The sequence below is a fragment of the Gopherus flavomarginatus genome, chromosome 1 (assembly GCF_025201925.1).
Source record: "Gopherus flavomarginatus isolate rGopFla2 chromosome 1, rGopFla2.mat.asm, whole genome shotgun sequence".
In the NCBI taxonomy this organism is placed as follows: domain Eukaryota; kingdom Metazoa; phylum Chordata; order Testudines; family Testudinidae; genus Gopherus; species Gopherus flavomarginatus.
The window spans coordinates 59,437,236-59,461,831 of record NC_066617.1 but is presented as its reverse complement, the minus strand read 5'-3'; the positions used below and the strand labels follow the sequence as shown (position 1 = coordinate 59,461,831).

The window sequence follows — 24,596 nt, the reverse complement described above, 5'->3', positions numbered from 1 at the left end:
GGCAAGCCGCCGAAGGCTGCTTGACAGCAGCTCTCGCAGGGACCAGCAGGCTACTCCCCGTGGCTTGCCGCCCCAGGCACACGCTTGGAGCGCTGGTGCCTAGAGCCACCACTGCACTGAACTGCTCCTCAGAGGAAGAATGTGGCAGCAAAGGAGTCAGAACTTCATTCTAATCAGTATCATACTCCAACATCTGCACCTCTGTTGTCATGTCTGTTGGACACTTCTCTTTCTTTGGCTCTTGTTCACTCTCTCATTACTGCCATGAAGCTCTGTTGCCAGGTCTGCTGTAGAAATTTTCTCTTTGTGGGATATTTTCCCACCATTCTCAGCACAACTGCAATGAGATTGAGAGCTCTGTAGCCTTCCCGGGTTTGATCTCCTTTTTCCTTTCTTTTGGGTTTTCGTCTATTAAATTCTTCTCTCCCAAAGTCTTTATGAAAACTCTATTTTTGTAGGTCAAAGATTTTGCCGTAACCTTTGTGTCCCCAACTCTTACTTTTAATCTATGTAGTTCTCACCTCCTATGCAAGCGTCTCCCTGTGTTCTTCCTTTTTCTTTGCATCTACCATTTATTTTTTGTTAATGTCTTGGGACAGCTCTGGATTCTTAGTGAAATAAACAAGCGTTTTCTTTACTTTTTCATATTAATTCTATTGATTTTCAGTGAGGCCTGATATTTGCAGAATATCATCTTCCTTTCCCCCCCATGATGAATATGGGTAAATTGGTATTCCTCACTCTTCACAAGTCCTGATTCCTCCTGGAAATTGTTCAGCATGGTGTATCCATTTTAGCCAGGGTGATTCAACAACAAAATTAAAGCACGGGTGGAGCGGCAGGGTCAGGGGCAGCCCTAGACATTTTGCCACCCTAAGCACGGCGACATGCCTCGCGGGGCGCTCTGCCGGTCGCCGGTCCCACGGCTCCGGTGGAACTCCTGAGGGACCAGCTGACCCTCCGCAGGCATGCTGCCAAAGGCAGCCTGCCTGCCGCCCTCCCGGCGACCAGCAGAGTGCCCCCCACAGCATGCCGCCCCAAGCACGCGTTTGGCGTGCTGGGGCCTGGAGCCGCCCCTGGGCGAGGTGGAAAATCAGAGGAGCCATTAGCTCCATTATCGTGGTACTTCTCCAGGCTCTCTCTTTATTTTGCTTTTGTCCCTTTTAGGGCAATTTGCACTCTGACTCTCTCTGTCCCTGTGGAGATGGCCCCTCTCTTTCTTCTAACAGGGCTCCTTGCTATAGCTCCAATGGAGGTTTTTTTTGTATTCTGACTGCCATTTTCCTAGTCTCCACTCTCATCTTCTCCAGACTGGAACTTTTCCTGCCCTCTCATCCCTTCTTAAAGCCTTATCTACTCATTCCTTTTTCTTTGCCTTTTCAGCCCCAAGCCTGCTCTGAACCTGCTCCACTGTTTGGGGCTGAGGGACGCAAACTCACCCCCAAGTTTTTACTGACTCTTTCCTTTTCTTTTACTCCTCTCTCTCTCTCTCTGGAGGAGTTTTTACTGACTCTTTCCTTTTCTTTTACTCCTCTCTCTCTTTGACCTCTTGACACTGTGCACAGTGAGCAGGGAGGCTACAGTGTGAGTAGAGACGCACAAAAATCCAACTGCTGAAGTACAGAATGACCTCCTGCCTGGAATGGAAGTTCCTCACTTTTTGAAGTTCAATATCTCCTGTTCATCTCTGGTAAGGGAGGATCAAGAACTCTGGCAAGTTCAATTCCATGCCATGAGCTGTGCCCTGCAGACGAGATCCTCCTCAGCTGGTGTAAGTCAAAGCTGCTCCAGAATTTGATCCTGCATATTTTACTATTGTAATAAGTTATATATGTGTATATATTAATCCCATTTAAGTGGCTAAATCAATGGAAAAAGCAAGGGCCACTATGCATTTAATATTATCGAAGTATAAGACTCTGTACTTGATACTTCTTTGATGAGATTAGTGTAAGAACCTAACTAGCAAAGAATAGAATAAATGAATTGAAGCACATGCTTAAGTGCTATTCTGAATATGGATGTTTTCCTAAACTTGAGCCTAATGCAGACAAAATAGATACTTTAAGTAAAGATGCATAGTCAAGAATAGGCAAATACAGTTTGGTAAGTTAAAGAGACATTTTCAGGTACTTTAGTTCCAAAATGTGGCCTATTTTAAAAAATTATATATAATTAAATCTAATATACACAGAATTTATTTCAGAACTCACAAATGGTCCCTAACATTCTATCTCAAACACTGAGGAACATTAATATTTACTAGTGTCAGATGTGCTTTCTGTTCCTCAAAAAAGTCCAATAAGTTACACGTTCAAGAGTGTCAACATTGCAAATCATGGCCCATATTCTCTTCTCACTTCTATGCAACCACATTAACTTGAAGAGATGTGTGAGGCAGCAGGCTGGGGAAGTGTTTTTTCTGATCACTTGTCCACAGGCAACTAGAATTTCCTGTCAAATAACCAAGCGGGTTGTCCCAAATTTCAGGCCTTGATCTTAGTGCCTCATGTAAATTAAAATGAAATGTTGTTGCTGCTGTGATTGTCTGGAGAGATTTCTCTGCATTCTGCTTTTTCTCTCTAAGACGGTTGGGTCAAGATTTGTCACTTTTATTCTCTGTGAAGTGTGCATGACTTTCCCTTGGCTTTATAGAGTTAATTTTCTCTTTCTTGTAATATAAATAAAAATGTGCTTTTATTTATATTAAAGCACATTAAATCAGTGCTCCAGGATATGCACTGGCTATTTCTTGGTTACCAAGTGAGCTGCGACATAAAAAACTTTAAAAATGGCTGCCAATTTGAGAGATCATGCCATACCATTGCAGCTGTGATCAGTAGAAGCTCCCTACCTGGATCCCACCAATTTAAAAGAGAGGCAGCCCTCAGTGAAGGAGCCTGCAGCTTTTCAACTAAGAGCCACTTTGCTCTGAAACACTTCTGGTCTTTTAAGCCCATCGCAAAGCATATCTATTTTCTAAGTCTGTTGGGGATGGGAGTCAGTGGGTATTGAGGCTTGTGAGAGCATAAGGATGCTTGTGGGAACCTTTTATTGGAGATTGATTTTTGTTGGGAATGGAGGAGGGATGTAAAAAAGATTGATGTTAGCAGCTAGCTTTATTGTTTGTCTTCATAATCTTTGTTAAAGATAGCTATAGATTTTTGTCAATATTTTTATAAATCAGAATAATAACCAACTAAAAACCTGTGCAACACAAACTAGCTATGTACTTCAACACAAATCAGTTCAACACTTAATCTGAACCTTTAAAATGCATCCATTTCTGATCCCTCCGTTTCACTGGAAATCAAGGTTGTATATGTATGGAAGTGAAGGCAGAAGGTATGTGTATTGAGAGTGATACCTGCAGGTGGGATAATGGGAAAAGTGAAATTGTGGTTGTAGGTTGCAGTGGTCAGGCGAGGACTAAGCTAGGTATTTCCTGGGTTTTGTTCAGTTTATGCAGTTCAGTGACCTTATTTGGTTGTCAAATAAGTTTTTGTCTGGTGGATGTAAATAAAATTGTGTCAGCTACTTCCTTTTAAATCTGCTTTCATGCATTTGACAATGAGCCATAAAAAAAGCAAAATAACATTGCATTGCACTTCTATAATTTTCATCCTAGGAGTTCAAGCACTTTACAAATGTCAAGTCTGATTTTTGCTTGCACAGGTCTAAATGACTCTGCAAGATGAAATTCTGTTCTAGGTAGGTCATTATACCACCCCCATCAACTGTGGTATCCAAGCATCTAGGTAGTGGAGCACTGGTTAAACCTCTCAACCCTCCTGTAAGGTAGGTAAGGGACACATACAGGAATTCATTCTACTGAGCACTAGAATGCAGCCATCTCTTCAGCAGAGCACAGCAGAGTGTAATACGGCACAACAGTACTACACAGAACCTTAGGAAATCACATGAAGAAGAACAGTATAGCCAAGTGAGGCTACAGTGGGAATTTAGGTTAACAAAATATCAGTGTGTTTACAAAAAGAGCCATGGGTTCATCATCTGTTGTCATGGATTACAAGTAGCTGATGCAATATTTATTAAAACACTCAGGCCCCGCTTTGCCGTTGCTCTGGGGCCTGTTTGAGCCTGTGATGCTGACACAAAGGGTCTGCAAATCAGCTACCTTGCCCCAGCACTGAAAATGAGAGACATTTCCTAAAATCTGAAATGAGGCTGTGACTCGTCTCCCAGTCCACCCCTCAGCACAGGAATCATCATTGGGCACATGCTCCCCACCCCAAAAAAAGGCTCCACCTCAGGAAAAAGCCCTGAGCCTCAGCTCTGCTCCTCTAGCTTTCACTTTCTGGTCAGGAGAACACTTCACGCTGTAACTCTGACACACCACTAAATAGTAAGTGCTATCCCCCTTTCTCTCTCCCCTCCCACCATACAGATAATGGAAGCAGGGCTTATTTATTTTCTGGTTTCTGACCTTCAGGGTATGCTGGCCTCATGCAATCACGAGGGCTAGAATTTTTATTGATTGATTTTAATGAGAGCTGGGATTCTTGTGCAAGCTCCTGATTCCAGCAGCTCGGGCTTTAAGAAAAACAATGACATTCACAAGAGCTGGCAATGCTGAGACAAACCCCGCTTTTCTTGGGCTAGACCCATGGGCGGCGGGTATAATAGGCCAGGGAAAGCTATGCTGCTGCGGGAAGCCAGGTTGCCATTTTTTGCTTATTATTATGCACTATGCAGGTTCCAGGGCAGATGAGGCAGCAATATCTGCTATTCAGCTTCCCAGATTCATTGTAATCTCCCTGAACTGCAGAGAGATTACTGGTGAACCCGGGAAGCTGAGTAGCAGATATTGCCTTCTCAGCAGCCCCAGAACCTGCAAAGCACATATAAAAAGCTCAGCTTCGTCCGTTGGGCGGCTGGGGGTTTCAAGGGATGAGGCGCGTAGCATTTCCCACTCTCCAGCTAGGGGCTGGGGCCGGCTGGGTCTCAGGTTGATCAGCTGGCCTGGTTGAGGCTGGGGTGGTTGGGGCAGGGCCCGGGGCTGGTGTTAGCCAGCTGGGGCTGCTTGGGCCAGTCCGGGGCTGCGGTCAGCTAACCGGCACAGATGGGGTCAATTGGCTGGCTGGAACTGGGCCAGAGCTCGTGTTGGTCAGCCGGCTCAGGGCTGAAGCTGCTCAGGCCGGTCTGGGGCTGAGGTTGGCTGATCAGCACGGCTGGGCCTTCTCAGGTCAGCCTGGGGCTGGGATTGGCCAGCTGGTGGAGCTGGGGCTGTTCGGGCCGGCTCAGGGCTGGGGTCAGTTGTCCAGCTGGGGTCAGTCAGCTGTAGGGGTGCCAGTTTTGGTTGGACTTATTCCTGGAGGTTTCTTTGCATGACATAGTCTTTAATTAAAGATTAATTTTTAATTCCTGGAGATTCCAGGCCAATCCTGGATGATTGGCAACCCTAGTCAGCCGGCTGGAGCCAGGACAGGGCTCGGGTTAGTCAGCTGGCTGGCCAGCACAGTTGGGGATGCTCGTGCTGGCCTGGGGATCAGAACGCCCGGTTGAAAAGGGACCCTGACAGCTCCAGTCAGAATTACAAGTTTTCCAAATGCCATTTCATAGAATGAATTTTCAAAGTTATCTTTAAAAGATGATAGGTCCCAACCTGAAATCACCTTCTGTCTGTGAAATCTGAAAATAATTCTGTAAGTTATTTGTTATTGCTTCCAGTCTAGTAACTAAAGCTGAAGATATAATAAAAGGATACCTAAGTTAAAAATCATGATAATAAATTAAGTTCTGTGTGGTGTTCATGCTGTTTGCTTACTTTTTGCATTTCTCTCATCTTGGATAACAAACATCTGATGAAGTCAGTTTCACTTTTGTGAAAAGTCATTTTACTTTCAGGTAGTTAGTTCTGCAGTGTTTGAACTGAAAGCTATAAAAATATTTATTTAAAAACAACCATTAGTATGGTATTTTTTAAATTGTGGTTCATTATTTCTATTACAGTAGTGCCTAAGGAGCACAATCAGAGGCCAGGGCCCTGCTATAATAATAATCACCGAACAAATACACACACAATGCCTGATCTCTATATTAACATTTCTATCCAGCTTGCTTTTTCTCTTTATTTCCTCAAATTTTACACAAGCTTTTATTAGAGAGCCACATTTAAATTGACAGCTTATGGCTTCAGTCCTACCAAGTCTCATCCATGTGCTTCACTTTACTCACTGACTTTAAGGGAACTATTTGCATGAGTCAAGTTATGCAAGTGCATACATGCGTGCAACATCAGGGCCTAAATCTTTAAATTGATTTTTCTAATCAATAAGCTTCTGCTATATCTTTTGTGCTGTAGTCTAGAGGTAAGACCTTCATTAGATAAGAAAAGGTCATTGGCAGGTCTAATTTGGCCTAAAATTTAAGTTTTACAAAATAAGTCCAATAGTAATATTTCCCATTGGAAATTTAAAAAAATGGGAACAATCTCCGATACTATTTACAAGCCCAGTATTGCTCCAGTGTATGAAAACCAGAAAGTGAAATTGAGGATCTATTTTTATTATCCAAGCTGAGGGAAAGACATGATGTAAAAATAACCAGGAAAGAGTCAATTTGATTTTTAATACTCATTCAGTTCATAGAATATCAGGGTTGGAAGGAACCTCAGGAGGTCATCTAGTCCAACCTCCTGCTCAAAGCAGGACCAATTCCCAGCTAAATCATCCCAGCCAGGGCTCTGTCAAGCCTGACCTTAAAAACCTCTAAGGAAGGAGATTCCACCACCTCCCTAGGTAACCCGTTCCAGTGCTTCACCACCCTCCTAGTGAAAATGTTTTTCCTAATATCCAAGCTAAACCTCCCCCACTGCAACTTGAGACCATTACTCCTTGTTCTGTCATCGGGTACCACTGAGAACAGTCTAGATCGATCCTCTTTGGAACCCCCCTTTCAGGTAGTTGAAAGCAGCTATCAAAATCCCCACTCATTCTTCTCTTCTGCAGACTAAACAATCCCAGTTCCCTCAGCCTCTCCTCATAAGTCATGTGCTCCAGCCCCCTAATCATTTTATTAGAGCGGGGTTTCTCAACCTTTTTCTTTCTGAGCCCACTTCTGCCCCCTCATTATAAAAACACCATGGCCCACATGTGCTACAATAACTGGGTTTCTGCATATAAAAACCAGGGCCTGCGTTAGGGAGTAGCAATCAGGGCTACTGCCCAGGGCCATACACAACAGGGGGCCTCCCAAAGCTAAGTTGCTCAGGTTTCAGCCCCAGGTGACTGGGCGTGGGGCCCCAGACTTTAGCCCTAAGCGATGGGAGTTCAGCTTTCTGCCCTGGGCCCCAGTGAGTCTGATGCTGGCCCTGCTTGGCAGCCCCCATGAAACCTGCTCGCAGCCACCCAGAGGGCCCCAGACCCCTGGTTGAGAACCACAGTACAGTTATGCCCTAAACAAAAGACCCTTGCTAGCAGGAAATATCCAGCCTGCTTCCAAAATGGGGTTTGGGCGGTGAGCAATGCAAGTACCCCAAAGAAGATTATTTTGGTGCACATAAGGGATCCGTACTTCCACTCATCTTCACAAGCCCAGTTAGACAGTACCAGTGCAAGTCTCACTGTCCCAGGGCCGACACGAGGTCCCCCCGGGCCAGCAGGGCCGGTGCAACCACTAGGCAAACTAGGCAGTTGCCATGGGCGCCAAGTGGTTGAGGGGGCCAAAAAGCAGTGCCCTGGCTCAGCAGGGAGGAGCTACCCTCTGGAGGCACCAGAGCGCCAGAGCATCCCACCTGCAGGGGGCGGCAAGCCCAGCCATGGAGAAGCCGGCGCAGCGCAGGGGGGCAGCAGCCTCGCAAAGGCAGCGGCGCTGCTAGCGGGGAGCACTCTCACCCCCCCAACCCCTCCTGAGGCCCAGCACCCCCCTGGGCTCCTGCAGGCTGCAGCGGATGCATGCGGGCAGCAGCCCCCATGCACCCCCCGGCTCCCCCACCACCACACTCGGGCCTGGCAGCTCCCGGGCATGTGAGCCGCCGCCAGGGTGCAGGGCCCTGAGCCTGCTCTGGGAGAGGCAGCAGCAGCAGCTCACACTCCCGGGAGCCACAGAGCCCAAGCGCAGCGAGGGGGGAACTGGGGGGCACACGGGGACTACCACCCACATGCATCCACTGCAGGAGCCTCTGGGGCGGGAGACCAGGCTGCAGCCTGGGTAGGGAGTACAGCTGCTCCCCACCAGCAGCACCACCACCTCTGCAGGGCTGCTGCCCCCCAGCACCATGCCGGCTCCTCCATGGCTGGGGCTCACCGCTGCCACAAGTGGGGTGCTCTGGCTTTCTGGTTCCTCTGGAAGGCAGCTCCTCCCTGCCGAGCTGCTGCAGCAGCCCAAGTCCAGCAAAGCCAGTGAGTGGACTTGGGGCGGGGCCGCCAGGTGTGCTTACGGGCTATGCACCCTCCAGGGGAGTTCAGGGGGCGAGGGGAACCTGGTCTGAGGAGCAGCCCCTGGGCACGGCTGGCCTGGGTCTATAAAGGCTCGTTGGGATTTGCCCCTCAATGAACCAATGCGTGGGGAGGGGCGGGCAGGGGACGCCACGTGGAAGTTTCACCTAGGGCACAAAATATCCTCACACTGGCCCTGTGGGCCGGTAATAATTCCTGTGGGGCCCAAAGTCAGAACACAACGAGTTCAAGGGGAGAAACTGTGGCGGCTGGAACCAGCCAGTGACCCACGCCCCATTCGGAGCCCACATGGCGGGTGCGGGGAGAGCCGTGCCTGGGCTCAGGAGAGCGGGGTGCCGGGCCAAGGCAGCCGGAGCTACGCCGGCTCTACTCGCCTGAGGCTGCTCACCCCCCACCCCGAGCGGGGCTCCCGCTCGGCCCAAGTCTGACGGGCTCCGCCCCGAACCCACTGGTCCCCCGCTAGGGAGGGGCGCGGGGCTCGCAGCTGCCAAGGGAGGGGCAGGCAGGGCTGAAGGCTGGGCCTGACGGGACCCACTCAGCCGCCCCAGCCCGGACTCCAGGGCACACCCCTGACCTGCTTGGACTTGGCCTGGGCCGCGCTCAGCCCCTTCCTGCGCAGCACCGTGACCGTGTCCCAGTCACTCTGCGCCATGGCTGTTATTAATATTGAAAAGGAAAATTGTGGGTTTTTTACAATATTTTCAGCAGACAGTGTCTCTATAAACTGGGTTATAGCAGGTTTAAAAGTCTGTAATATTTACTGATGATTTCCATTTAAGTATCACTAGTGGGAACAATCCCAAAATGTCGTCTTGTATAAATCAATAAACAGCTGTAATAGCTCCTACATGAGCACACTTGCAAGTTGTTATAGTGCTGTATAGAAATATCCATATACACATATAATCTTATATTTAATGTTTGCTATAACGTTCTCTAAACTGAAATTTAGGAATTTTGATCCAAGCTTTCAAAAGCCCAGAGCAAATTTAGCTAAATTGGGATAAAGAATGGAAGACGTATGACAAGACACCATTTCAGATCGGGGGTGGGGGGGGGCAACTTTAAACGTGATTCCAGAGGCTACTTAGGCACTTGAAAACTCCAGGGTTTTTTTTGCAAATAACTTAGAAATTAGTTTACAGGAGTACTGTATCTAAGTCCTATATAAAGAAAAAAATAAAAATCAGACTCAGCTCTAATACTAATGTAAGCAGTGTCAGGATAACCTCTACACTGACATCTGGTGGAAAGAATTTCAGAGAGTGTATTTGCATAGGCACGCCTACCCTATCCCGGACTGCTGAGCGGTGGGACTGCTTGGTGACAAATGACTCACCCTCAGTTGGGTGGTACTTGCTAGACAAGGGACATGGGATCCAAAACCCAGAGAATTGAGAGAGGCTGGGGACAGGTATCTGTGCCTGGTGGTGCAGTCTCCTTGTGGAGCCAGAAGCACCAGTTCCACCCCCTCCTCTCTCCACTGTGGAATGTCAGAGTTGATTTTTTTTATTCCCTCAAGAATCTAAATACAGGTTACTGAGCTGAACTCAACTCACTTTGGGCTAATGGTGCACTAGCACTGGGGCTCCCCCACTAAGAGCTGAGATCACTAAGAGTTGAAATCACTAAAGAGCTGAAATAACTGAGCTGAGAGCACTGAGTACTGTGCTAACTAGTGGGGGAGCCTGAAGATATACTGTGGAACAGAGCGGCTGGCGGAGTGGAGCAGTTGTGGGGACGGCTGGAGCGGATCACGGGACAGCTGGTGGCAGCAGAGCGGCTGGCAGAGCAGAGTAGCTGTGGGACGGGTGGAGCGGCCCACAGAGCGAGCGGAGCCGAGCAGTTTGCAGAGAACTGGAGCAGCTCATGGAGCAGAGCAGCTGGTGGAGCAGAGCAGTTTCTGAGGACGGCTGGAGGAGCAGCGTGGAGCGGCTGGTAAAGCGGAGCAGTTCGTGGAGAAGGCGGAAGCAGAACCCACGGAGAGGCAGGGCAGTTGGCCCCGGACCACGTAAGGTGCCCCTTTCTACCCAGGCTGGGGGGAGGGACCTCTACAGATAAACTCTCAAACTCTGGGGTGGCATTGACCAGAGACTTTGGGGTTGTTGGACTTTGGGGAGATTGGACTTAAAACCCTAAGGGGAAAAAGGACAGTGCCAAAAGTACTTGGAGGTGGGTTTTTGTTTATGCTTTGTGTTATAACCCTGTTTGTGGTGTTTCTCCAATGGGATGCCGCATTAATTCCTTCCTTTATTAAAAAGATTTTGCTACACTCAGACTCCGTGCTTGCGAGAGGGGAAGTATTGCCTCCTAGAGGCACCCAGGGGGGTGTGGTATGTGAGTGTCCCAGGTCACTGGGTGAGGGCTCGAGCCGGTTATGCATTGTGTTACTGAAACGGAACCCCTGGATACTGAACCTGGCCCTTGTTGCTGCCAGCTCAGAGGGGCAGAAGGGTTACATTTTTGGAGGCTCGTCCAGGTTCCCTGGGTCAGTACCCCTCGCAAGCACCTGTTGAGTGTTCCACTGTAATGGGAAATAATTGTGTTTATATTTTGAGGAAACTACTGTTTGTATAATGGCTAATATGTCGGGTTTGTTGGGCTCCAGTCCTGCAGCCTCTAGCTCAGGGGCGGCAGATTCAGCCTATGATTGGGCAAACGCACTGGGGCATATATTGGAAAAGATTGTGTTGGCCTATGCTACGTCAAACTCTTGTCGTAAGTTAAGGTTATTTGATGGGGAAGAGGAGTTTGAACTCTGGTCGGAGCATACTACTGAAATGCTGCGGGAGTGGGCCGTACCCGATGTAGAAAAGCAACGATGTCTAATAGAGAGCCTTAGTGGCCCAGCATTAGATGTAATTCGCACCCTGAAGCTCATTGACCCTGAGGTCAGTGTGAAGGACTGCCTAGAGGCCCTTGATAATACCTTTGGGAGCGTAGAGGGCCCTGAGGACAGTTACTGTAAATTCATTAATTCCCAACAGCAAAGGGGTGAGAAAATTTCAGCCTATATACAGAGGCTGGAGAGACTGCTTCAGAGAGCTGTTATGAGGGGAGCAGTGACTGCTGAGCAGATGGATCAGACCAGACTGGCTCAAGTTGTAAGAGGGACTCAGTATCAGAACCCGATCCTACTTCACCTCCGACTAAGAGAACGGCAGGAACATCCCCCAAGTTACTCCCAGCTGATAAAGGAGGTCAGGGAAGAAGAAGAAAGGCAGGCGGCAAGCGAGTGTTGGGAAGCCCAAACATTGGAACCAGCCAGCACGACGCCACCGCCAATGGCCAGTGTACTGATGGTGAGCACCACAGAGGAACTTGCCAAACAAATGCAGGTCCTGACAGAACGGATAGCTGAGCTGCAAAGCATCATTGACCAAGCTAAGATTTCCAGGAATAAGGAGCCTCAGACTGTGACGATAGAGAAGTCAGTATCTAGAGTCACCGTCCCACCTCGCCGAATGGGGAAAGGACAATTCTTTTGCTACCGGTGTGGTCAGGATGGGCACAGTGCTGCTAACTGCCATAAGGAAGAGAACCCCTCTTTAGTGTATGAAAAGCTGAGGATTAGTTGGAAGAGATCCAGTAGCTGTCAGAAAGTCCGGGGACAGAGACCACTTAGGCCTAGAGGATTTGAAGATTCCCCCAGAAGAGACCATCCAGCTGGGATCCCTGCAGGACTGATAGGGCCTCGAGCAGAGGTCATAGTGAGGATTGAAGGGGCGGAGTGTAAAGCCGTGCTTGACACTGGATCTCAAGTGACTATTATATTTCAGTCATTCTACCAACAGATGCTTAGGCACCTGCCCATACAGCCACTGACTGGCATTGGTCTGTGTGGCCTCAGCATGGATGAATACCCCTATCAAGGGTATGTCATAGTGCACCTGGAATTCCCAGAGGAGGTTGCTGGGGTAAGGCAAGAGGTAGACACCGCTGCCTTAATATGCCCTGACCCGAAAGGGACCTCTGATGTGTCTGTGCTGATAGGGACCAACTCCAGCCTCTTTAGGATACTGGCCGATTACTGCAGACAGCAAGCAGGAGACCAATATTTGAACACCTTGGTGATACACACACACTGTGCCGCGGCTTACAGAAAAATTGAGGACACAAGAAAAGTGATGCCTGATTTGCCAGTAGGAGCACTGAGGTATGCGGGCCCGGTCCCTTTAGTGGTGCCTGCCATGTCAGAAAAGGAGGTGATTGTCAGGAGTACCTGCCTAAAAGGCAGTAAGGGAACATTAGCTGTGGTAGAGCAGCCAACCAAGGGAGGGCTCCCAGAAGGAGTGCTGGTTCTCAGTGGAGTCATAACCCTACCTGTTGAAGCCCAGGAGGAGGTGACAATACTGGTTGCTAATGAAACACGCCGTGATGTGTTTGTAAAACCAGGGCAGAAGACTGCAGACATCTTTGAGCCTGAAAGCGTTGTGAGACCCCAGTGTGAAGCTGAAGTTCCAATGATAGATCCTGCGAAGTTTGACTTCGGGGACTCACCACTGTCTGAGGAGTGGAAGGATCGCCTGAGGAAGAAGCTTTGTGAGAGATCCAAGGTGTTCTCACTACATGAGTGGGACGTGGGATGTGCAAAGGGAGTGGAACACCATATCAGGCTTCAAGATCCCCGACCCTTCAGGGAGAGGTCTAGGACAATTGCCCTCTCCGAGATGGAAGACGTGCGCCATCATCTTCAAGAGCTGATCGCGAATGGTATCATCACAGAGTCACGAAGCCCCTATGCCTCACCCACTGTGGTCGTTCGTAAGAAGAGTGGAAAAATCCGGATGTGTATTGACTACCGCACCCTAAACAGGCGCACTACAGTTGATCAATACACCATGCCTCGAGTACAAGATGCCTTGGACTGTTTGCTGGGTAGTCAGTGGTTCTCTGTGTTGGATCTTCGGAGTGGATACTACCAGAACCCTCTGGGAGAAGAGGATAAGGAGAAGACAGCCTTCATCTGCCCGTTAGGGTTCTACCAGTTCGAACGCATGCCACAAGGGATTTCTGGGGCCCCTGCCACATTTCAACGACTTATGGAAAAAGTCGTGGGAGACATGAATTTACTGCAGGTGTTAGTTTACTTGGATGACCTGATTGTGTTTGGAAGAACCCTGGAGGAACATGAAGAAAGACTTCTTAAAGTGCTCGATAGGTTGGAGGCATACGGTTTGAAGCTTTCAATCGATAAATTCCAGTTCTGCCAAACCTCAGTGAAGTATGTAGGTCACATCGTGTCCCAAGAGGGTGTGAGTACTGACCCCGATAAAATAGAAGCACTCACTACCTGGCCACGTCCCAGTAACTACAGAGAACTCAAGACGTTTCTTGGATTTAGTGGCTACTACCGCAGATTGTGAAGAACTATGCTACGATTGTAAAACCTCTGAATGATCTTACCAGGGGATACCAGTCCAACAAGAACAAATCTAAGACCCAGAATAAGTGGAGGCCTCCAAAGCCTCCTTTGCAGAGACACTATGGCCCCTTCGAACCATTTGGGCCGCGGTGGGATGAAAGATGTGAGAGGGCTTTTCGGGAAATCATTACTTGTCTAACTCATGCTCCCATCCTAGTCTTTGCTGACCCAAGCAAACCGTTTATCCTGCATACTGATGCCAGTTTGGAGGGTCTGGGAGCAGTACTGTATCAGGAAGTGGAAGGCAAACGCAAACCGGTAACCTTTGCCAGCCGAGGACTGTCTGACAGTGAAACTCGCTACCCCATCCACAAGCTGGAGTTCTTGGCCTTGAAATGGGCCATCACTGAGAAATTTCGAGACTACTTGTACGGTGCTCAATTCCAGGTGTGGACAGACAACAACCCACTGACCTATGTGTTAACAAGTGCTAAATTGGATGCTACAGGCCAGAGATGGGTGGCCGCCTTGGCTAGCTATGAGTTCAGCATTCAATACCGATCAGGGAGGAGCAATGTAGATGCAGATGCCTTGTCCAGACGTCCGCAGGCACCTGATGTTGCTGTGATACCCACGGATGGCGTGAGAGCTATCTGCAGTGTGAGTCGCCGAGAGCCGGAGGCCCCTGAGAGCCTTCATGGATGTGTTGCTGAAGCTTTGGGCCTGCCCCCTGAATGTGTGCCTTCTGCTTCAGTGAACTATATTGCTTTGGACCAATCTCCCTTGCCCATGCTCAATGCAGCTGACTGGCAGGAAGCCCAGCTGCAAGATGTTGAAATTTGTGATACACTACTTGCCAAAAGAGAGGGGCGAGGCCCAGCTGCGGTTGTCCCACCTACCCCAGAGGGTAAACTACTATTGAGAGAATGGACCAAACTGAAACTGATTCAGAGAGTGCTACACTGCGTGACCACAGACCCTCTACAAAAGCAACGGAATCAACTAGTGCTGCCAAAAGAGTACAGAGCCCTGGCCATGAGGGCCCTGCATGATGACTTTGGACATTTAGGGATGGAGAGGACCCTGGAACTTATCCGCAGTAGGTTCTATTGGCCTCGGACGGCCGAAGATGTTCGCAGAAAATGTGACACCTGCGCTCGATGTGTTCAAAGGAAAACTCTGCCCACAAGGGCCGCATATCTGAAGAACATCACCAGCAACAAACCTCTGGAGCTGGTTTGCATTGATTTCTTGTCCTTAGAAGTAGACAAGAGGAATATTGGGAACATTCTAGTAGTGACCGACCATTATACGCGATATGCACAGGCATACCCCACACGTGATCAGAAGGCCACTACCGTCGCTTGAGTACTGTGGGAAAAATATTTCTCAGTTTATGGATTCCCAGCCCGGATACACTCAGATCAGGGACGAGATTTTGAGAGTCACCTTCTGAAGGAGGTGCTGAGGATAGCAGGTATTAAAAAGTCGAGGACAACGCCTTACCACCCACAAGGTGACCCTCAGCCAGAGAGGTTCAACCGAACCCTATTGGATATGTTAGGGACTTTGCGGCCAGAGCAGAAGGCAACCTGGAGCCAACATGTTGCATTTCTGGTGCACGCCTACAATGCCACAAAGAACGATGCTACGGGGGTCACCCCACATCTCTTGATGTTTGGGCGAGAACCAAGACTACCCATAGATTTGTGCTTTGGTGTATCAGAGGATGGCGATAGCTATGAAACCCATCAGCAATATGTATCCCGACTACGAGAAAAGCTACGGGATGCTTATCACTTAGCTACGTCTGCAGCTCGGAAGAACGCAGACCACAACAAACAGCAATATGATGCTAGGGTGCGTCTGCAAGAGCTCCAGCCAGGGGACAGAGTCCTGCTGCGAAATTTGGGTATTGCTGGCAAACACAAGATAGCTGACAGATGGAAGGCAATACCTTACTTAGTGATGGAAAAGCTAGGAGACCTGCCGCTCTACAAGATCAAACCTGAAGAGGGTCCAGGGCAGACCAAACCGTGCATAGAAACCTTTTGCTTCCTGTGGGAGAACTGGTAGGCAGCCCTTATGAGATGGGCCACAACAGGGCAACTGGGCAGAACGAAGGTGCTGTACCAAAGCCGCCTTCCAACGTGGACAGCCGGCCTCCTGCAGCTAATCTACCCCTACTCAGCACATCTGACAGTGAGTCTGAGGAGGAAGACACAACCATGGTGTATCCTGGGATGAAGACAAGATTTCAGTCTCGATCCGCTGAATCAGAAGAGAGTACATCCTCTTCCGCCCTAAACCCCATGGCAGAAGTATTTAGGCCCATTCCTGACATCCCTGAGCCACTGGTGGGACCCCCGTGTAATGACTTACACAGGCTATTGGACAGTGGTGACAGACAGATGGAGGATGTCCAGAGCACCTGTGACCCTCCACTGTTAGAACTAGAAATGCAAGGGCCTATGCCAGTATCCGAGGGGAACTCACAGGAAACCTCCCCATCCGTCACTCAAGAGGATGTCCCCCCTACCATAGCAAAAGAGATTCTCAATAGGCGAGACAGGGTAATAAGACCAGTGAAACGGTTAACTTACGATGCACCTGGGGTGATTAGTGAGGAGCCTATACATTTAGCACACAGGTTTGTGAAAGCTAAAGTGGGCTATCTAATGCCTTTTGGAGGGGACCAATAAGTTGGTATAGTAGGGAATGTGATTTGTCGGGACGACAAATTCTTGGCTGGGGGGAGGATGTAAGCAGTGTCAGAATAAGCTCTACACTGACATCTGGTGGAAAGAATTTCAGAGAGTGTATTTGCATAGGCACGCCTACCCTATCCCGGACTGCTGAGCGGTGGGACTGCTTGGTGACAAATGACTCACCCTCAGTTGGGTGGTACTTGCTAGACAAGGGACATGCGTTCCAAAACCCAGAGAACTGAGAGAGGCTGGGGACAGGTATCTGTGCCTGGTGGTGCAGTCTCCTTGTGGAGCCAGAAGCACCAGTTCCACCTCCTCCTCTCTCCACTGTAGAATGTCAGAGTTGATTTTTTTTATTCCCTCTGAGGTATTTCAGGGCCACTTCAGGCAAGAAAGGAAAATAAATAGGCACCGGAGCTCTAGGCAGCTTTTCCTCTTGAAAGAAAGTTGGAGAGTCAAATCTTCTAACCCGTAATCCAGTAAAACTTCTATTGGCATCAGTGCCTCCACTCCTAGATATTAACATGTGCTGAATAATTATACACTTCATACTTAAATGTCTGAGCCATCTTATCCAGAGCTACACATATTATACAATTGGTTCAGGGACTACATTTTCTGCCATATTCTGAACTGTGCTGAGCATGCAGATGGTACCTAGTTAATAATACAAATCATGACAATAATCGTCAACTTTATGGCCTCTGTAGATGCAATTTCTGTTCTTTGTTCTGGAATTGGCCTGGATTTAGATGAAACCCTAAAAATTTGAGGCATAAAAACATCTGACACTCATTCCTTCCTTTTCTTGAACTCAGAGAGAAAAAAAAAAAAAAGACAAAACAAAATGGTTTTCAAGTAAAATTACACAGCAGCCATTGCTCTATAGCCCAGCCCAGGGCAGAACCTGACAACCATTGCGGGTTAAGTGATCTCCTCTCATCTGATTCTCATTCTCTCTCTTTCTTCATTCTTCCTGACCTCTTGCTGCTTTTTATGCTGTCAACCATGACATCCTTCCCAATTGCCTCGGATTGATTGCTGGAGTCTCAGAGAACTGGCCTCCTTGGTTTTATTCCCATCTATCAGAGTCCTCTTTTTTGCAGCATGCAACAGAAAAATAGGCTGGTCCAATGGATAGGGAGCAAGCCCTGAGAGACCTGGGTTCTACTTCCCTCCCCATGGACTTCCTGTATGACCTCAGGCTGTGCTTTAGAGACAGCGTTTCAAGATTTTTAGGCTAGTGAAGGCAGGGGGCTGGACTCACTGACCTTTCAGGGTCCCTTCCAGTTCTATGAGATCGGTATATCTCTATATTCTTTTTAAATATTTTTATGTGCTAGTTAAATAGTTATGTATGAAGAACAGGAGTACTTGTGGCACCTTAGAGACTAACACATTTATTTGAGCATAAGCTTTCATGGGCTACAGCCCACTTCATCAGATGCATAGAATGAAACATATAGTAAGAAGATATACACCTCTTCTTCGATATAACGTGACCCAATATAATAAGAATTCGGATATAACACAGTAAAGCAGTGCTCCGGGGGCGGGGGGCAGGGCTGCGCACTCCAGTGGATCAAAGCAAGTTCGATATAATGCAGTTTCGCCTATAATGCGGTACGATTTTCTGGCTCCTAAGGACAGCGTTGTATAGAGGTAGAGGTGTATATACATACAGAGAACATGAAAAGGTGGAAGTTGCCATACCAACTCTAAGAGGCTAATTAAGATTAAGATGAGCTATTATCAGCAGGAGAAAAAAGACTTGTAGTGATAATCAAGATGGCCCATTTCAGACAGTTGACAAAAAGGTGTGAGGATACTTAGCATGGGGAAATAGATTCAATTTGTGTAATGACCCAGCCACTCTCAGTCTCTATTCAAGCCCAAATTAATGGTATCTAGTTTACATATTAATTCAAGTTCAGCAGTTTCTCGTTGGAGTCTGTTTTTGAAGCTTTTCTGTTGCAAAATTTCTACCTTTAAGTCTGTTACTGAGTGACCATACAGGCTGAAGTGTTCTCCTACTGGATGTTATGATTCCTGATGTCAAATTTGTGTCCATTTATTCTTTTGCATAGAGACTGTCCGGTTTCGCCAATGTACATGGCAGAGGGGCACTGCTGGCACATGATGGCATATATCACATTGGTAGATGTGCCGGTGAACGAGTCCCTAATGGCATGGCTGATGTGATTAGGTCCTATGATGGTGACATTTGAATAGATATGTGGACAGAGTTGGCACTGGGCTTTGCTGCAAGGATAGGTTCCTGGGTCAGTGTTTTTGTTGTGTGGAGCATGGTTGCTAGTGAGTATTTGCTTCAGGCTAAGGGGCTGTCTGTAAGCGAGGACTGGCCTGTCTCCCAAGGTCTGTGAGATTGAGAGATTGTCCTTCAGGATAGGTTGTAGATCTTTGATGACGTGCCGGAGAGGTTTTAGTTGGGGGCTGAAGGTGATGGATAGTGGCGTTCTGTTATTTTCTTTGTTGGGCCTGTCCTGTAGTAGGTGACTTCTGAGTACTCTTCTGGCTCTGTCAATCTGTTTTTTTCACTTCGGCAGGTGAGTATTGTAGTTTTAAGAATGCTTGATAGAGATCTTGCAGGTGTCTAAAGGATTGGAGCAAATGCAGTTCATAGGACCTAATCACATCAGCCACATCAGTCAGAATCTATTTCCCCATGTTAAATATCCTAACACCTTTTTGTCAACTGTCTGAAATGGGCCATCTTGATTATCACTACAAAAGTCTTTCTCCTGCTGATAATAGCTCATCTTAATTAATTAGCCTCTTAGAGTTGGTATGGCAACTTCCACCTTTTCATGTTCTCTGTATGTATATCTATCTTCTTACTATATGTTCCATTCTATGCATCTGATGAAGTGGACTGTAGCCCATGAAAGCTTATGCTCAAATAAATGTGTTAGTCTCTAAGGTGCCACAAGTACTCCTGTTCTTTTTGAGGATACAGACTAAAATGGCTGCTACTCTGAAACCTGTTATGTATGAATTGTTTTCAGTCAATGTATATGTTGTCACTAGATACTGATCTGTATTTAAGGGCAAAGCATCTTTCTTTAATGAATAATTTGACACTGGTAGCTTTTCTAGGAGACTTTCACTATTGCTTTAGAAAGTGAGAGATGTGGCTCCTATGGAATTAGATACTTAAGAGAATCTTAAAAGAAAGGGGAAGATTTTTGGAGAAATTTAGAGACGCTGGCGCAACCCTCCTACTTAAACCTCTGTAATTAATTGCAGATGTAACATAACATCGAGTTGACTTAATGACTAATCTAAAGCCCACTGAAGGCTGTGGATGAAGCCCTAAGAAAGGAAGAGATAAAAATGTCACTTTGCCTTTCTAAATGGAAAAGAAGAAGAAAGAGTTAGGAAACCTACTTCCTTTTTATTTATATTTAGAAGGGTATTTATGTCCTCAGAGGAGAATGGTGCCCAGATTAGTTTCAAGCCAACATCTGATATTGGCTATCAGTCAATGCTGGAAACTGATGAACCTGCATTCATGATCAGTGGCTGGTTGTCAGTTTTTCAAGTATTTTGATGATGCTGGCTTTCGAAAACACTCACCCACATTCACTTGTGCGATGACAGGGAGGGAGAATTATTATTAGTTAATTTTTAGATTGTTCCTATTAGCAAGTAAGGACCAAACTAATGTTGTTTCATCTAATGCTAAGTGACGCACTGAAAGGGGAAAGTTGGTGGTGAAGTAGTTGAGATAGACCTTGAGTTGAAAGTTTTTAATGACATTCACTAAGTGATTGGCACTGACAGGCTACTGAGGACAATATTTTTCACCTGCTCATTACCAAATGTGTCAGTTCCTATTTGACAGGAGTCATCAAGTAGAAATCAAAAATCTGCAAGAAGTTGCTGGCTATTTACAGCTACAAATCTCCTTGTAATATCTGATATACTGCTGACAGCAACTGAAGAACATGCTTTGCCTATCAACTTTTATGTTAACACTCACCTTGACATTTCAAAATACTCACTCATCGGGGTGGAATATTTCATGAGCGTATCCCAGGTGATAAGTTTTCTTTATGTTGAGCTGCTAAAGATCTACATTTCTTCCAACAATACAGTTGTTAGCACTCGGGTCTTGCTGCCTTGGCTGAATTCAGTTCTGCCTAGCTAACTTCTCTCTGCAATATGTATATAATAGTCATGTCATTTCCTAAATTGTTGCATACTCTATCTCTACACTGTTAAAAAAGATGCCATGTTTTACGCACAGGTGACTACATTTCAGTGGCAGACTGCTAGATATGTTTATATAGTTTGTAAAGCACTTTGGATCCTCCAAGATAAAGAAGAGCTATATAAATGCAAGATACTTAACAAAAAAGTCAGATATTTTCAGAGAATAGGTCTTGCTACTGGAAAGCCTTGACTTCAATGGGAGTTTTGTCTATATAAGTAACCATGGGATTGGTCTCTAATTGGCACTCTTGAACACACATTTGTCTCTGAAGGTGCAACTGTCATCATAGGACCGTAGAAAGATACAATTTCTAAAATAAAGTTTGTCTTGATCCAATTTTATTTGGCACTCATTCCAATGTTCAGACTCAAAATGTATCATTTTAATTCTAAACAACTGTGAATTTCAGGTCTCCATATTGTAGAGTAAGAGCCATTAAAAACTCAACATTTGCTTGCCTGAGGAAATGATTGTAGGCAGTATGATGTTGCCTCCTGTTTTAAATAGGAGATAGGGTGCAAACAGGTTGGGCCAGCTATCTTGTGGTTTTGATAGTTTCTAACTAAAATACTCAGCATTGACTCTCTCTCCACCCTATTTAGAAAGGAGCTAAAAAAAAGTGGAAAGCTGTAGGCACACTGGCTAGCCAGTAAGCAGAACTCAGTCTCTGTAATAACCAATTTTAATCAGTGTTTTAATCTGTCTTTTATGGTTCCAGCTAAGCAACTATAAATATGCATGTGGGTAAATTTGTTAGAGTGTGAATATTTCTTTAAAAGTTAGTGAGCATGCATGAGATGAGAATTATGACAAAGGACACCACAATGTACATATGACAAACTGAAAACATTTCTCTTGTTTTGACAGATATTGCCATTTCAGGTGTATTCCTCATTTTATGTGCAGAGACTCTTTCTCAAACAGGTAGAATCTACTAAAATGGAAGAAGCTTTAAGTTAATATGTTGGGCCATGTTTACTTAGTTGTTCTGTAACATATTACACTAGAGACCACACTTTGGGCCAAATCTATACTATAATATAATAATAATAGGAGATACCAATCTCCTAGAACTGGAAGGGACCTTGAAAGGTCATTGAGTCCAGCCCCCTACCTTTGCTAGCAGGACCAAGTACTGATTTTTGCCCCAGATCCCTAAGTGACCTTCTCAAGGATTGAACTCACAACCCTAGGTTTAGCAGGCCAATGCTCAAACCACTGAACTATCCCCCCCATTCTCTCTTATCTCTCCCACTAATTCAACAGGATTTTAGCTCAAGTTAAGGCTCCAAGATTTGTCCTTACAAGATGCAAGAATTGCAGCACGTGAGCTGATAAAGTTGAGCCCACCTTGAATAATATAAATTTTCCACTTTGCTGGCTGTTGTGCTGTTTTTTCGACAATGGCCCAAAGTAATTTGATGTGCATGTACAAGAGCTTGTTCAGGTTTATTATTTTTGTAGGCAGTGTTTGGGGCTTTTTAGATACAGAATGCCATTTAGTGGGATCAGTTTGTAAATTGTTTCTGCTTTTTTATCAAGACAGATGACAAATCAGCAAGCTTGAGGAAATCCCTAGAGTGAGTGCCCAGCAGGCACCATCTTCACCCCACCCTCGAGTAACTGTCATTCTCTGTTCCATTCTGAGAGACAGGTACATATTTTTAAATGTTCCTCTCCTGGTTTTTCCTTATTAATTTATGAACTTTCAATTTCAAATACAAAATTTAATGCACGGAAAAATACCATAGTTCACCAAATACCAAGCTACTTTGGCACAAATCAAGGAGAATATAATGGTGTTAACAGCCAAAGGGCACACCCTTAAAATTCAATTTACTCCTAATCAAATGCAATAAGGACACGCAAAACAATTGTAGATAAAGATTGTTTTCTCTGGAGATGTTCATCAAATGTAATAGGGACTTGCTTGACTGAGAAAACTGAACAGGAGAAAATTAGTCATTATTTATTGTATTCCTTATGCAGGTTATCACGTTACTTTTAAGTCATCAGAACAAAGTGGGGACTTCCTGTTCAAAGGCTGCACTGCATGTTACTATGTAGTAAAGCTTTTCACCCATGTCCTTTACAGTCAAGATATCCACTTGTTAACATTATTTCACACACTTTAATAAGAACACATCAAGAGGAGAATACACCCCTTTATCTCTCCATGAATTCAGGAAAATTTGATGTCTAAACTTTGCTCCCATCTCTCCCACTGTGTGTAAAAGCCTAGCATGCACTACATTTATAATCTACATCAACAGTCTTTGTTGAACTGCTATAAAATTTGGATATATGGTATGATATTCAGACAGATACTTTATTCTAGCTCCCTCACTGCCCAACTCTACCTGTAAATTGAGTAGCAAAGTCAATTTAACCAGATACAGACTTGACCAGCAGGAGAGAGCAGGGGGAACGGAAAGAAAAGCCTTTTCACTTCCCTCCATCTGAAGTGAGCTGAGCTGCACAGAGAAACTATTTATTCTCAGGTTTCAGAGTGGTTATTCTCAGCAGCACTTCGCAGCCTGTCCCTCAGCCAAGATCTTACACACAGGGAAACTCACTAAGGTTATTCAGCTTCCCTTCCTCAGGAAGCTCTGAACAGGCTGCAAGGAGTAACAGACCATAGTTCTCTTTTGCAAACAGAATACAAAAAAATAGAAAATGGTACAAAAATCTGGAGGGGGAGCGGGGAGAGAGAAGAGAAAATGGAAATGAGGACAAAGAAATAGAAGAGATGAAAAAAAGGCAAATGAAGTAAAAGATGTGATGGAGAAAGACTGGCTAAAATACAGCCCCTCTTGTAGAGTTGAAATGAAAATTTAAGTACTTAATGGGGGCTTTGATTAGCACTGGATTAATGTCCAGGAGGGAGGGTTGTGATACTCCCCAGGGGCACCCAGTGTTGTGGGGCACTTCAGCAGCACCTTTCCCCTCTCTGAGTGAAGCAGTCTTGTCTGTGCCTGCTGCAGCTCAGCGCTCTGAAATCAACAGCCTCTGGCAACAATAGGCCCTGCCTTCCAGGCCTCCATAGACCTCACTCTCTCAGTTCAACCTAGTAATAGGTTCACACCAACCCTTGAGTTCTCGCAGTGGTCCCTCTGTAACACTCAGCCCCTATCACTGCACGCTCATAGAAATTACCAGAAAGCTGTCACCAAAAGAACAGTGTACACACAGCTTGATAGGTACAATTCAGGATTAGGTCCTTGATAATATCAGAGCACTAAGATATATATTTATAGTGAAAATCATAAGTATATGATCAAAGATTAAGATTCAAGAAATACTGAGTAAGGATAATGGAATCAGAAATGGTGACATATAAAACAAAAAGGTATAACACGCATCTCAAACTAAACTTAACTTTAACAGGCTAAAATCGAGCTCTAACAGGCGTGGAGTAAAGGCTCAGGTCTTGGAGGAGATCGCCCCTATTGGCCAGGCTCACGCCCATCTCCCCCGCACTGATCACCCTCCTCTCACTACCCTCAGGCAATGCAGCCGTCCGAGCCGGAACTGAGAGGGTCCAGAGACGCATGGAAAGCCATTAAGAGAGTCAAAGTAGTCTAAAGTAGTTTTATCTCACCCCAAAGCCTTTTTTGCAGAATTTTCAGCCAGCCTTGGTTGAGATCCTGTTCTCATGCAATCACACTGCCTGATTACTTCCTGAAGTGCCGGATAACAAAATGCTTTATTTGTCCCCTTGTTACAGTCCAGTAAACCTTTGACATGCACCCACTGATAAAACTCTTCTCCCCCATTGCTCGTTTTTCCTGTTGACTTCCCATGTCTCTTTTTTTATTGGCATTTTATTCCCAGTGATGGGAATCTCACTGTGAAAAAATATATAC

General features: G+C 46.1%; 1 protein-coding gene across 4 annotated transcripts in view; it reads right to left on the bottom strand.

The window, feature by feature from the left end:
• TMEM117 (transmembrane protein 117) overlaps window positions 1-24,596 on the bottom strand; it is a 393,879-nt gene that overhangs the window by 364,919 nt on the left and 4,364 nt on the right. The gene's annotated exons all lie outside the window — the stretch shown is intronic.